Source organism: Dendrobates tinctorius, unplaced genomic scaffold (assembly GCF_039654945.1).
Source record: "Dendrobates tinctorius isolate UK_male_01 unplaced genomic scaffold, ASM3965494v1 ptg000270l, whole genome shotgun sequence".
NCBI classification, from domain to species: Eukaryota; Metazoa; Chordata; class Amphibia; order Anura; family Dendrobatidae; genus Dendrobates; species Dendrobates tinctorius.
Genome location: NW_027361937.1, coordinates 5,681,162 through 5,695,952, shown reverse-complemented (window position 1 = coordinate 5,695,952; position 14,791 = coordinate 5,681,162).

Below are 14,791 nucleotides of genomic sequence, written 5' to 3'. Positions count from 1 at the left end.
CTAGTCAGCATGTGACAGCATGTATGTAAATTACCGGCACGAGAGAATCCTGACAGCGTTCAGTGAGCACTGTGAGAATTCAGAAGTCTGCAGTCACATAGAATGACTGCAGACTCAGCACAAACCTGGACAACCCCTTTAATGTTCCTAACAAATAAAAACATGAGAATTAGTCAGTATCACAAATAATATTTACATCCAGGTACCTTATAGATGATGTCATCTCTGAAGTCGTTCTCCTTTTCTTCTTCTTGTCCTGACTACATGATGAGTTTTCTCATCCACAGCCGTCTCTGCAGACTTCCATCGTCTCCGGTCTTCTGCAGCAAATCTCCACACAATGCCCTTAAAGATAGAAGTGTCATTATAATGCTCCTAAATAAAAATATCTGCAATATACTGTCACCTCACACTATTCCCCTCCTTCCTCATACTGTCTCCTTTATCATCCCTCTGTTCACCATACTGTCTCCTCATATATTTACCCCCTCACTCTCTATACTGTCTGCTCACACATACCCCTGATTCCCCATACTGTGTCTGCACACATGCCATCACCCTCACTCCCCATACTGTGTCCACATACATTCACCCGTTCGCACCCCTTACTGTCTGCACCCATCCCCCATACTGTTTCCTCATACATGCCCTCATACATACTCTTCATTTTGTGTCCTCAAATCTCCCCACACACATTAAATACCATCCCCACTCCAAATCCCCCATCCCCAATCCCCCACACACATTAAGTACCCCCCATCCCCACTCCAAATCCCCCTACACATTAAGTATCCCCCATCCCCACTCAATAACCCCTCGTCCCTACTCCCAAATCCCCCCACACATTATGTACCCCCACTCCAAATCCCCCCACACATTAACCTCCATCCCCACTCATTAACCCCCCACTCATTAACCCCCCACTCATTAACCCCCATCCCCACTCATTAACCCCCATCCCCTCATTAACCCCCATCCCCACACATTAACCCCCCACACATTAACCCCCATCACCACTCATTAACCCTCCACTCATTAACCCCCATCTACACTCATTAACCCCTACACATTAACCCCCATCTCCACTCATTAACCCACCACTTATTAACCCCCATCCCCACATTAACCCCCATCTCCACTCATTAACCCCCCACACTCATTAACCCCCATCTACACTCATTAACCCCCCACTCATTAACCCCATGCCGACATTAAACCCCATCTCCACTCATTAACCCCCCCACTCATTAACACCCCCCATCTCCCATCTTCGGTGGTTCTTCAGCTCCACAGAGGAGCACACTTACCACCAGCGTTTGCTCGGGGCGTCGGGGAGTGACGTCAGCAGCGTGATCACATGACATGATCATGCTGCTGACGTCGCTCTGACCCGGCGGTCAGAGCTTCAATTGTACTGGTGTCTATATAGACGCCAGTACAATTGCTGCCTGGGAGCCGGCGCGGCCTCCTTCTCTGCGCCGTCTGTCAGCTTGACAGCCGTCACAGAGAACAGCTGACTCTCAGGATGGGGAGCAGCAGAACGCAGACGCCGGGGGAGACACTGCGGACCGCTGCATTAGGCGGCCCAACTGCGCCCCCCTGCTGCCTGTGCCTGGGGCAACTGCTCCGGCTGCCCCTCCTGGATACGCCTCTGGGTATAGGTGCATTAGTAGAGGGAGGAAACACAAGGAGTTCAGTCTTTGACAGGTTCAGTTTCAGATATAGTGAGGACATGATGTTAGACACAGCATTTAGACAATCGCCGGTGTTTTCTAGAAAGGCTGGCGTGATGTCAGGAGAAGAAGCGTATAATTGGGTGTCATCAGCATAGAGATGGTAATGGAAACCAAATCTAATGATTGTTTTACCAATATTTAAAAAGAACAGATTATATTACAATATCACAAAAAAACAGACATATCAAGTTTTTCATTAAAACCCATTGCATTCTGCGCTTGTGTCCACAGGATCCATCGATCTTCTTTTCTAAGCATCATTTTGTGCAAATCTCCTCCATGCCCAGGTTGGTTAATTCTTTCAATGCCAGCAAACTGCAAAACCGCAGGATCACCGGCATGATTTTCTCTTATATGACTAATACGTCTAGGGACACCTTTTCCCGATGTTATAGAGTTGTAATGTTCTAAAGCGTACAAAAAGGGGGTGAATTGGTTTGCCGATGTAATGAAAACCACACCACCAATATGTCTGGATATATTTGTGGTGTTTGGAAGTCACCAGCTGTGTGGTTGATGGCATGTAATTATGGGAGATTCCATATCCTTTTAATAGGTTTGTTACTCTCACACCAGTTAGGATCCGTTTAAGCGCATTGCTGGCGCGAAACGGCCATCGTCCGGTACTTTTTCACTTAATGTTCTTCTGTTTCATGTGATATCCAATAAAGGACTTTTGAGGATGATGAGTGCCATTTGCCACTTTGTCTTCTGAAAGGATCATGGACAATTGATTTTGCATCTTCTTTGGGCTAGGCACCCGTATGTCCTGAACCGGCATCGCTTTGAGAGTCCAGGAATATTGCAGCAGTGCCAGTCCATCTAGCTTTTGTATACGGAATGTATTAATTGACAAAACTTGAATTCTCCTAGAATTTTACATAACTTTGTATTCTCCCGAATACAGAGTTTTCGCAATTCACTCTGTGCAAATTCAGCAAAACAGATGGCAACTGATCATCATTTTGCTGAACTGTAGAGGGTCAGCAAGAGGTTGAAAAAAACTCTCCTCACTATTTACCTGTCTTGCAACTTCCTCAGCCTTTCATTCTGTCTTCCATGCCTCTATTTATGGCTTTCCCCATCTCAAACTTCTTCCCACTGTGAACTGTGCCTCCCTAGGTACTTGGAAAGCCTCAGAGGATGCTGTGTGTGTCATGTGGCGACATCATGATGTGTGCCACAATGGCATGTTACACAGTGACATCAGATATTTTGCCACTCCAGAATTACTGACTCCCAGTGAAGCTGGGCAAAGAAGATTTGCCTAATAGGTGAAGGTGAAAAGAATAGGAGCGGGGAACCACACTCACGATTGTCCAGCAACAGGAAATGTGATTTGTGAATTGAGTATAAAGTTTTATATGTTTTTGGTAACATTCTATGATTATTATGCTCTAGGGTATATAGTAATTTCAGAACATAAGTAGCATTCAATTCACATTGAACAATTTCAATGCCCATCAACTTTGTGTTATAAATTCAAGAAAGTTGCTGAATTCAAATTTCTGTACATTAGTTTATCTTTAAATGGTAAGAAAGGATCCAGCACACATGAATATATAAATTAAACGTTTATTTCAAAATTGTTAACATCTTCATCAGTGCAGATTGTTACAACTTTGTACCAGGGAGTTTAAAGGTTCAAAAGTCGTAATAATGACGCCCAAGTCTATAGACCTTTTACCTAATCAGATGTTTCTAACAATTTTGGAATAAACAACGATTTTATCTACTCACGTATGTTGGATACCCTACTGCCATGAAACCTTCTGCCTGAGATTAACTCTCCCAAGTGCTCCTGTGCACCATAATTGTTGGCCATCAAGAAGATAATCGAATAATTTTCCTTCAATTTTCTATGATTTGGGATTATCTTTAAAGAATAGTTTTATTGCGAAGATAAATTGCAGAATTCGAGTGAGTAGATCCTAAGGGGCTAGATTGATACAGTTTGCAAAATGAACATGCTGGCATTTGTATCAAAACCATTAAAATGAGTGTAATCTACTGACATGGCCATTATATACTTTTTGCTACTTTTGATTCATTTGTTTCGCACCCCCCCACTGACATTCACAAATTGTGGTTTTGAGTTTTTGTAATATTAATTTCTTAAGTAGCAACATCTGGATTACAGAAGGAAAGAAATATTGAACTTTGCTAGCCAGGAATGTTCTTTCAGTAATAAAAGTTATTATTATGCCAAATAAGGGATTGTTTCAGCATATGTAAATGAGAACATTGGAAAAGTCTCTGTACACGAGCATCCAAACTAGAACAAAGTTTGCCAACAAAACATTAGTGGGCATGCTAAAATTTGCAAAGCTTACTGTCCAACAAACCTGAATCCACCGCCATGTTATAATAAGGTTATAGTCATTACATTGGACTCACTTCACAAAACAGCACAATCTACAATGTGTAAAACATAAGATATTACCACTGGTTTTATGTTTTCACTTATCATCAGACACATACAACTGGACGCTCAAAACATTTTATGCCAGGCTACACAAAGGAGATGGTTGGACTGATTTGCACATGCATTTTGAATCTCTGATGAGCAGGCACAAGTTTCTACTATGCTTCCTCTATTGTAGGCTTGTTTATTAATACATTTCACTATATTTTTATTCAATGGTTATATACTGTATTGCAATATTGCTCTCTAGTAGAGATGAGCGACTTTGCCTTTTTTCGGGTCGAGTCGGGTTTCATGAAACCCGACTTTCCCAAAAGTCGGGTCAAACAAAATCGGCCGACTATAGGGAAAAGTCGGAGGCCGACTGAAACACGAAACCCAATGCAAGTCAATGGGGAGGCAAAGTCGGCAGGTAGTGGAGGACAGTAATCACACCTACAGTGCCCATTTCAATGCCAGAAACATCAATTCTTATAACTGAAGCTTGTCAACCTTAATTTATTTCCTAATAATAGTTACGCTTTGAAAACTGGGTGTTATGTGGCTAAAGTTGTGGGGGGGTTGGGCTGGCTCCAGGTTTTCGTGTGCCCTGGGCCAAAGAGTGTTAGTGCGCCCCTTTAACAAATACCGCAACTCATGATGCTCCGATACGCCACAGAAATATAGGTATAGTACAATGACACATACTTCACTGCTTACATGACATGACTGATATATTTTAAATTGTACAATAGCTCAAAAACAGGACAGTATATTACTCCATACAGTGTTATGGTCACCACATTGTGCACCATACAGAATAATGAGCCCCATATATTTCTCCATACCAATTAATTAGTCAAATAAAATGTTCCATAAAGTATCTGATGAGCTCCACATAATGCTCCATATATAATTGGCCACATTTGTAAAGCTCCAGTGTATAATGTGCCCCTTAGATGCTGCTCCAGTGTCTGATCTGCCCCATTTACATTGCTCCAGTACATGATGGGCCTCATGGATTCATGGATGATGCTCCAGTGTATGATGGGCTCCAATAATGCTCCATATATAATGGTCCCCATTTGTAATGCTCCAGTGTATAATGTGCCCCTTAGATGCTGCTCCAGTGTCTGATCTGCCCCATTTACATTGCTCCAGTACATGATGGGCCTCATGGATGATGCTCCAGTGTATGATGGGCTCTAATAATGCTCCATATATAATGGGCCACATTTGTTATGCTCCAGTGTATAATGTGCCCCTTAGGTGCTGCTCCAGTGTGTGATCTGCCCCATTTACATTGCTCCAGTACATGATGGGCCCTATTTTTAATTAACCCAGGCATGGTATGTGAAAAGAGCTCCATGGAGTAATCTGAGGTGTGTGCCTCCACATCCTTCACTTTTGGTGTGGGTGAAGGACACAAGGAAAGGGGTTGCTCCTGACCAGAAGCCTGCAGTTGCGACTCAGTGCTTGCATTTTTTACAACTTCAGAATAGGAGGTGATAGAGCTGGAGGCTGTTTCAGCAATGTAAGCCACAAACAGTTCCTGATACTCCGGCTTTAAAAGCAGTCTACCTACTCCCTGAAAAGGGAGCCTTACAGGTCTTCCAGAGCTACACCATGACACTGGATCAACACCTCCTGCCTTAGCTGCCACTGTGTTTTTGGCACTACCAGCAGATGAACCACCACCACCATCAGTACCAGGTGGCCCTCCACACTCTTCCACCATACTTCCTCATGCTTTTGAAAATGGACCCAAAATAACAGCAGATATATGGTACTGTATCATAAGCATACAGCTCTATGCAGTCTATGGATAACAGTAAATCTCCTTATATATTTCATGAGGCATACACAGACGCTCACAGGCTCAGTATGGATTACCCAATAAAATAACAAGTTGAAAAAGGGTACAGTATCACCAGATAAAAGGTATATATAGTATAGTGTAAACATTCTGATTCTCCGTATACATTTCAGGAGGCAGACACAAACGCTCTCAGGCTCAGTATGGATTACACAATAATATGAAAAGCTGTAAATTGGTTATGTAACACAAGCGTACACCTGTATACAGTGTTGGGGTAATCTTAAAGTTCCAAATATATTGCCTGAGTAACAGACAGACGTTTACAGGATCATTATGGATTACACCAGAATCTAAATAGCTAAAAAGGTTACTGTATCAGAAGCGTTCTGCTGTATACAGTGTTGGTCAAATTGAAAATATTGGTATATATTTCCGTAGTCACCCTCAGACGCTCACTCAGTTTGGTTTTGACCATAATAAAAAATGTAAAAAAGTTCCTGGATAACAAGATAGCAAGTATATATTTTTCAGGGGACAATTGAAATCTCTGTATAAATAGTCCCGTAGTCACTCTCAGATGCTTACACAGTATGGATGGGACAGTAATGCTAAATGTCGAACAAAGGTACTGTATAACAAGATACAAGCTGTATTGATTATAGTGTATAAATTTGTTTCTCTGATTCACTGTATATATAGAAGGCGTAGCCCACACACGCTCACTAACTATGGATGATGTAGGGAAGGTGGACTGACAGATAAACCAGCCTGTAGTGAGAAGCAGAGGTGTAGCGCAGTGTAGGTGTGAAACCACTAAGATAAAGAGAAAGGGTGCAGTGTTTTAGCTTGCCCATTGGAGGGTAGTGGAGAGTGTAGGAGTGGGACTGAATAACTGCCATTGGTCAGAGAAACTGTTAGGTGATGGTGGGCGGAGTTACCAGAACTGGAAGGATAAAAGGCTGAGGGAAGGTTCTGGAAGAGTCAGTCAGCGAAGGGAGCACAGTAAAGAGGAAGTTCTGCTGAGGAAATAGAGACAGTGTAAAGGCTCCAGAGAGGACTGACAGTTGAGGCGGTCATGGGGGGGTGGGCCAGAGGACAGTAGCCGCAGACGAAGATGGCCTGGGGCTATCATATGGACGGTGTGCTCAGACTGGTGTAGCGCTGTGGTGGTTGGGCCTTGGCCAGCCACAGTGGAAGAGCCACAGAGGATGCCACAATTTTAGTTACAAAGGAAGCGAAGGTACCGGGTCCTGTGTACAGAGAAATGTGAAACGGCTGTGGTGAATTGCTGTTGTTGACAGAAGGATGGGCACTAAAAACGGACTGGTTCAATACAAACTCTGCCTCAGTCTTGTGTTTGTATGCGGCAAGAAGCGGGCCCCCCACAGTTGGTTATCCTACAGATACCTTAATGCAAATTTTTGAAACAAGGTACTGTATCAGCACATACCAGGTGTGTCCAGTCTAGGGTTAAATTTCTGTCTATACTTCCGGAGTCAGACACAGACACTCACAGGCTCACTATGTATTACACCAGAATTAAAAAAAATAGAAAAAGGGAAAGGTATTCATAGCGTACATCAGTATACAGTGTTGTGGTACTTTTAAATCTTCGTATACATTTCAATCTCAGTAAGCAAGTCAAGAATCTCCGCTACTGGAAAATACATGGATACAAGTATAGATGCAAAGTCGAGTGTTAGCAGATATTTTGGAATTACTCATCGCGGGGAAACCTCTCGGTATATGTTGCAGAGGCGATGCAGACCCTCAATTACTGTGTCTGTGGAGAAAACGAAAAAGGTTCTTTGTGAAGAAAGGATTGCTTTATCGCAGTAGCATGGATCCCATCACCGTTACTCATCTCCATCAAATTGTGATCACTGGGAGAGATGAACCCATGGTCCTCATTGCCTATCATGATGTGTCTGGTCATTTTGGAGTGCAAAAGACAGAAGCCACAGGCCTTAGGCGATTCTATTGGATTGGCATGAGAGAAGACATTGAAAAATGGTGGCCGGAATGCCACACGTCTGTGACTATCACAACTGTGAAAGGTGATCCTAAACCACCACTGCATCCGCTTGTAAGTTGATGTCCATTTCAAATGATAGCTATTAATCATCTGAAGGTAGAGGCCACCAGGACAGGCCATAGCTACATCTTAAAGATCATTGATCAATACACCAAATTTCGAGTGGCCATCCCTGTGAAGGATTTAACTGCCCAGACTGCACAGCCTTGGAGCAGGGAGAGGTAAGTATTGCAACTTGCTAGTGTTGTGGCCATAACCAAGCAGGGGGGGCACAATTGTAGTCGACGGTACTGGCACAGGGCCCCTCATAGTATGCTGGTGTGTCTGATGGCGAGTGGGCCCTCCCACCATCTGAGAGACTGTATTGTACTATGAGGGGCCCTGTGCCATTGCCGGAAGCCATCAGTGGGCCCATCCACCTGTTCAGAGCAACGGCACTTGCCGGGGTGCGCCAGGTCTTGACCCCAGCCATTGGGGGAGGTGTGGGCAGCCCTGTTAGGGAGGTTTAAAAATTGGCATATGTAGATGTGTTGGCTGGACATTCAGCTGCTGCAAAGGGTGTAATTGGGGACATCCGAGGAAGAGGAAGAGGAGGTGTGCTTAGTGGTGGCGGTGGTCTTACAGTGGGGGTAGCGATGGAGCGTTGTTGGCTACCTTCAGTCGGAGCAGGTGCAGATGTGCTACCTGAGTTTTTGTAGTGCATCCACGCTTGCAAGTGCATGTTGATTAAATGTCTAAGCATGCAACTGGTATTCAAATTTCTGAGTTGTTTACCTCGGCTAAAGGTCCTTCCGCACTTCTTACAGGTAACCTTTGCCTCATCAGTATGATTTTGGACAAAGAAGTGCCACACTGCACTCTTCCTACTATGGTAAACATTTTCTGGCCTTGCACGCTGTGCTAAGTTGACCGTCTGGTCAAGCTGTCCTGCAAATCTTTTAGTTTTTGTTCCAAGTTTTAGGACAGCTACGAGCCTGCTAGATAACCGCTGCTGTGATGTCAATGCCTGCTGCGGATCCTTCTCCTTATCTGAACTACTGCCAGCGCCACCCTCCTCCCCTAATGGATGCCAATCCGGGTCCAGAAATGGGTCATCCATCACCTCCTCTTCAAAGTCATCTGCACCTTCCTCTTTACCTTCCTCTGTGTCACCGTGTAAGGTGGTATGGTATGCGGGAAGGGGCACCTGGGTTTCATCAGGGTCAGATTCTGGCTCAATAGACTGCGAGGGCAATGTAGTGCTGTGGGTCAATGTACCAGCAGAATCATCTAGCAGTGGCTGTACATCAGTGCAGTCCATGTAAGATTCATCTTGGACTGGGGAATTCAGGATTTGACTGAATAACCCATGTATGGTATGTGAAAAGAGCTCCATAGAGTAATCTGCAGTGTGGGCTGCCGCATCCTTAACTTTTGGTGGGGGTGAAGGACACAAGGAAAGGGGATTTTATGACCAGAACCCTGCATTGATGACTCCGTGCTTGCAGGTTTCGACCGTTCAGAAGAGGAGGCAATAGAGCTGGTGGCTGTTTCGGCATTGTACGCCAAAACCTGTTCCTGATGCTCCGGCTTTAAAAGGGTTTTCCTACTCCAAGAAAAGGCAACCTTACAGGCCTTCTAGGGCAAGAGGATGATGCAGGCTCAACACCTCCTGCCTTAGCTGCTATTGTGCTTTTGCCAGAACCAGCCAATGCACCACCACCATCAGTAGCAGCCGCACCCCCCTGCCCACGTCTGCAGCCTGTTCCACCATACTTCCTCATGTTTGGGAAAATGTAACCAAAATACCAGCAGAGAGATGGTATTGCATGAGGAGCGTCCTGCTGTGTAAGGTGTATTAAATAAATTAAATCAACGTATATATTATGTTAGTCACAGACGCTCTCACAGTATGTATTGGACCATAATCTAACAAGCAGATATACGGAACTGTTTGAAAAACAGACACGACCCTAAGGTGTAGGTGTGGAAAAATGGACAAACTCCTTGTTTTTTTTTTCCAGAGTCACACGCAGGTAGCTTCTATTTGTCCGTGCTAGAAGGCGGTACACGGTAGTGTATGAGGAGCATACACCGCTGTACGGTGTGTATGTAAAATTGTCAGGCTCCATGTATTTGTATACAGACTGACACATGCTGTCTCTGTCTAGTTTTTACCGTAATCAAACAGCAGATATACGAAACCGTTTGAAAAATGGACACGACTCTAAGGTGTAGGTCTGGAAAAACGGACAAACTCCTCGGATTTTTTTTTCCAGAGTCACACACAGGTATCTTCTACTTTTCCGTGCTAGAAGGCGGTACACGGCAGTGTGTGAGGAGCTTACACCGCTGTACAGTGTGTATGTAAAATTGTCATGCTCCGTGTATTTGTATACAGACAGACACACACTGTCTCTGTCTAGTTTTTACCGTAATCAAACAGCAGATATACGAAACTGTTTGAAAAATGGACACGACTCTAAGGTGCAGGTGTGGAGAAACGGACAAACTCCTCAGATTTTTTTTCCAGAGTCATACACAGGTATCTTCTACTTGTCCGTGCTAGAAGGCGTTACACGGTAGTGTGTGAGGAACGTACACCGCTGTACGGTGTGTATGTAAAATTGTCAAGCTCCGTGTATTTGTATACAGACTGACACACGCTGCCTCTGTCTAGTTTTTACCATATTCAAACAGCAGATATACGAAACTGTTTGAAAAACGGACATGACTCTAAGGTGTAGGTCTGGAAAAACGGACAAACTCCTCTTTTTTTTTTTCCAGAGTCACACACATGTAGCTTCTATTTGTCCGTGATACCAGCCGGATTACATGGTAGTGTGTGAAGAGCGTACACCCCTGTACGGTGTGTGTATGTAATATTGTCAAGTTCCGTGTATTTGTATACGGACTGACACATGCTGTCTTTGTCTAGTTTTGACTGTAATCAAACAGCAGATATACGAAACTGTTTGAAAAACAGACACAACTCTAAGGTGTAGGTCTGGAAAAACAGACAAACTCCTCTGCTTTTTCTTCCAGAGTCACACCCAGATAGCTTCTATTTGTTCGTGATACCAGCTGGAATTCACGGTTGTGTGTGAGTAGCGTACACCGCTAGGCGGTGTCTGAATGGAAAATTGTCAAGCTCCGTTTACTTGTATACGGACTGACACACGCTGCCTCTATCTAGTTTTGACTGTAATCAAACAGCAGATATACGAAACTGTTTGAAAAACGGATACAACTCTAAGGTGTAGGTCTGGAAAAACAGACAAACTCCTCGGCTTTTTCTTCCAGAGTCACACCCAGATAGCTTCTATTTGTCCGTGATACCAGCCGGAATACACAGTAGTGTGTGAGGAGCGTACACCGCTAGACGATGTGTGAAAAAATGAATGCTCAGTAACTCACCAGGACAAATTAATAAAATTTGGAGTGCTTTGAAAAAAGCAGTTTGAACAGCAGTGTGCACACAGCAATGCAGCTAGCAGGTAGCCTTAAAAGGCAGCCTAATCACCACCAAAAATCCTCCCCTTTCACTGCACACTAAGGCCTCTTTCACACATCAGGTTTTCGCCGTCAGGCGTGATCCGGCGCTTTTGACAGAAACCGGATCCGGCGAAATGCAATGCCGGATCCGGTTTCTCCCCCATTGACTTGCATTTGCGCCGGATCGCGCCGGATGGCCATGCGTTTCATCCGGTTTTCGCCGGATCCGGCAATGTGTCGCGATCTGTCGTCTGGAAAAAATGGCTACTGTAACGTTTTTTGTCTCCGACGAAAAAGCCGGACCCACCGGATTCGGCGCGTCCGGCTTTTTCACACAATGAAAGCCTATGAGCGCCGCAATGCGCCTGATCCGGCGAAAGCCGGATCCGGTGGCCGGATCCGTTTTTTTTGGTCTGAGCATGCTCAGTAGCTCTGCCCACAAGACATATATAAAAGCAAGACAGTGGGACCCACAGCCACACCCAACATGCCACCCAAGAAAGCAACCAAGCGCAGCAGGAGAAGGCAGGAGACCACTGCAGCACCATCAGCACCACCACCACCCCAAATGGAGCAGCAAATGGAACATGCTGAGGAGGGGAGTCCAGCAGCAGATGAGAGACGGTAATTATCAAATCCCCCATTCCTCCAAACTAGGGCCATGGAATATCAAGATATTCATTGGCCCTTTGTTTCTCTTTATTCAACAGCCGCCCAAGAGATGCAGCAGCAGCAGCAGCAGAAATGGCATCACTGGCAGCAGCAACAGCAGCAGCAATACCCACAGCCATGGAGTCTGGCCATCAACAGGACAGCACATCTTCTTCTGGGAGCCCTCTCTCGCATCGTCAGCGTTTGACGGTAAGTTTTTATTTCCAAAATCCATCATCTCTGTAATATATGTCTATTCATTGCCTTTTATTTCAAAACAGGAATCACAAGATGAAGAGGAGCTCCCAGAAGAAGAAGGAAGGGGTGGACAGACACCTGGAGTGGGCTCACAATTGGTAAGTTTTTTGCATCAAACGCAGAAACACAACATCACACTACACACAACACATAGAAAACAATGTTCTGCAGACCACACACAGCAAACAAATGCCTACATCCAAAGACATAACATTTTTTGTTTTCTTCTCTAGTCTTCCCAATCTGGTGCTCGGCCAAGAGGTCCTCGCAGTGCCTCCCAGGGTCGTCGGCGACAGCAACGCGGCGGTCACCAGCGTGTAAGTATAAATATTTTTGCTTTGTTTTTTTGCACTTTTTATTTCATTTCTTTTGTGGAGGCTAATTATGTTATTTTTGTCTTTTTCTTTAACAGCCTTCACAGCGTGCTCCCGACTCTGACGGTGAGGATGGAGGACTCGATGTGGACCACCTCATCGATCTCGTCAGAGAAAGGGAGCCGCTCTGGAATATGGTTGACCGCCGCCACGCTGACCTTATCGTTACCCGACGACTCTGGGAGGAAATCTGTTCGCTCCTTGTGGGCCGCTGGGAGGACCTCGATGTTTGGGCCCAGATTAAAGAGCGTAAGTATATACAGTACCGGTTGCTTGATGTAAACCAGTGTTTCCCGAACTCCAGTCCTCGTGGTCCCCACGGATCATGTGTTCAGGATTTCTATTTACTATGGAAATCCTGAAAACATGACCCCTGGGGACCATGAGGACTGGAGTTTGTGAAACACTGATGTTGTATACTAACCACTCCTTTCTCGTTTCAGGGAACAGAATTGTGAATCGGTGGCGGTCTGTGAGGGATCGTTTCAAGAAGGAGTTCAATAAAGAGATGCGGGCCCCGAGTGGATCTGGAGGACGCAGGAGCAAGTACAAGTACGCACAAGCCCTGTCGTTCCTCCGGGAAACAATGGTCACTAGAAGGTAAATATTACACACCACATGTGAAAAAAAATGTTAGATGTAACTTTTTTTTTTCAGCCAGGGCCATACCATGTCAGTATTTTAATTGTTTTTTTTTCTCTTTATTCCACAGCACGGTGAGCAGCACTCGGGAGCCTGCACGATTGGACCCTTCTGAGGCGATCCCTGAGGAGACCGGCACCGAGGGACACTTCGACCGCCCCGGTACATCTGCACCTTCCCAGCTTTCCCACACATTCGACCCATCTGTCCCATCCACCAGCACAGGAGCATCGTGGCCGCCTACATTACATGAAGCTGCTGGTGAGGAGATCGCTTTCCCTTTACCCCACCCTTCTGCCCCTGCCACCTCTAGTACACCTGCGGGTACTGGGCGACAGCGGCAGAGGGGTCAGGAAAAGAGTTATGCGCAAGAGTTCTTGCATCTGAATGCATCTTTCCAGAACTGTCTAAAAGTCTTGTCAGAGCAAATCTCCGCAGGCTTTCAGCAGATCAACTCCAGCATTCTGGAGGTGGACACTTCTGCAAACCATGCATTCAGAAGCAAGATCTTCGCCAAACCACACCTTTTTCAGGTCTGTTGTGGAGTGCATGGCAACACTATCTCCTACCCAGGAGATGCATGTAATGCATTCGTGCCACGGTGCTCTACAGCAGGTTACCTCCCAACCTCCACCTCCCACCACTGTAGTTCCTCCACCTGCACCCCCTCCAGCCACTTTCCATCCTCCCCCTCCTATTACATCTGCACCCCCTCCAGCCACTTTCCATCTTCCCCCTCCTATTACATCTGCACCCCCTCCAGCCACTTTCCATCCTCCCCCTCCTATTACATACCAGCAACCTCACCAGTACCAGCAACCTCCCCAGTACCAGACATCTCCCCACTTCCAGCAACCTGCCCCGTACCAAACTCCTTCCCCGTACCAAACTCCTTCCCCGTACCAAACTCCTTCCCCATACAACTTTCCATCAACATCATCTGCTCCTACAGTCCCTGCCCAACCCTCCACTCCACCGCCCACCACCTCTTCTGCCTCCCACATGTCCACCCATTCTGTAGCTTTTTCCACACCTTCACCTCTAACTGTTCCTTCCCCACCACGATCCCAGTCCTCTCTCCACACACCCAGTGTCCCGCAGCCCCTCCAGCAGTATTTCCACCCCACATTACACAGATTTGTAATGTGTGTTTTTTTAATAAAAATGCCCATTGGGTTTAAAACCTTTATTAAAAAAGTTTTTTGCACTTTAAAAACATTTTACAAAAAAAAAAAATTTTAAATAAAAGTTAAATTATCGTTTCACAATGGTTGTCTGTCATTTCTTTCTGCGGCGAACTATGTTTAAAAAAAAGGTTAAATACAGGGTATTTCAAAGGCAAAAAGGTATTCAAAACCAGGTATATAACTGTGGGTAAATTTTAGCTTTTTGCCACAG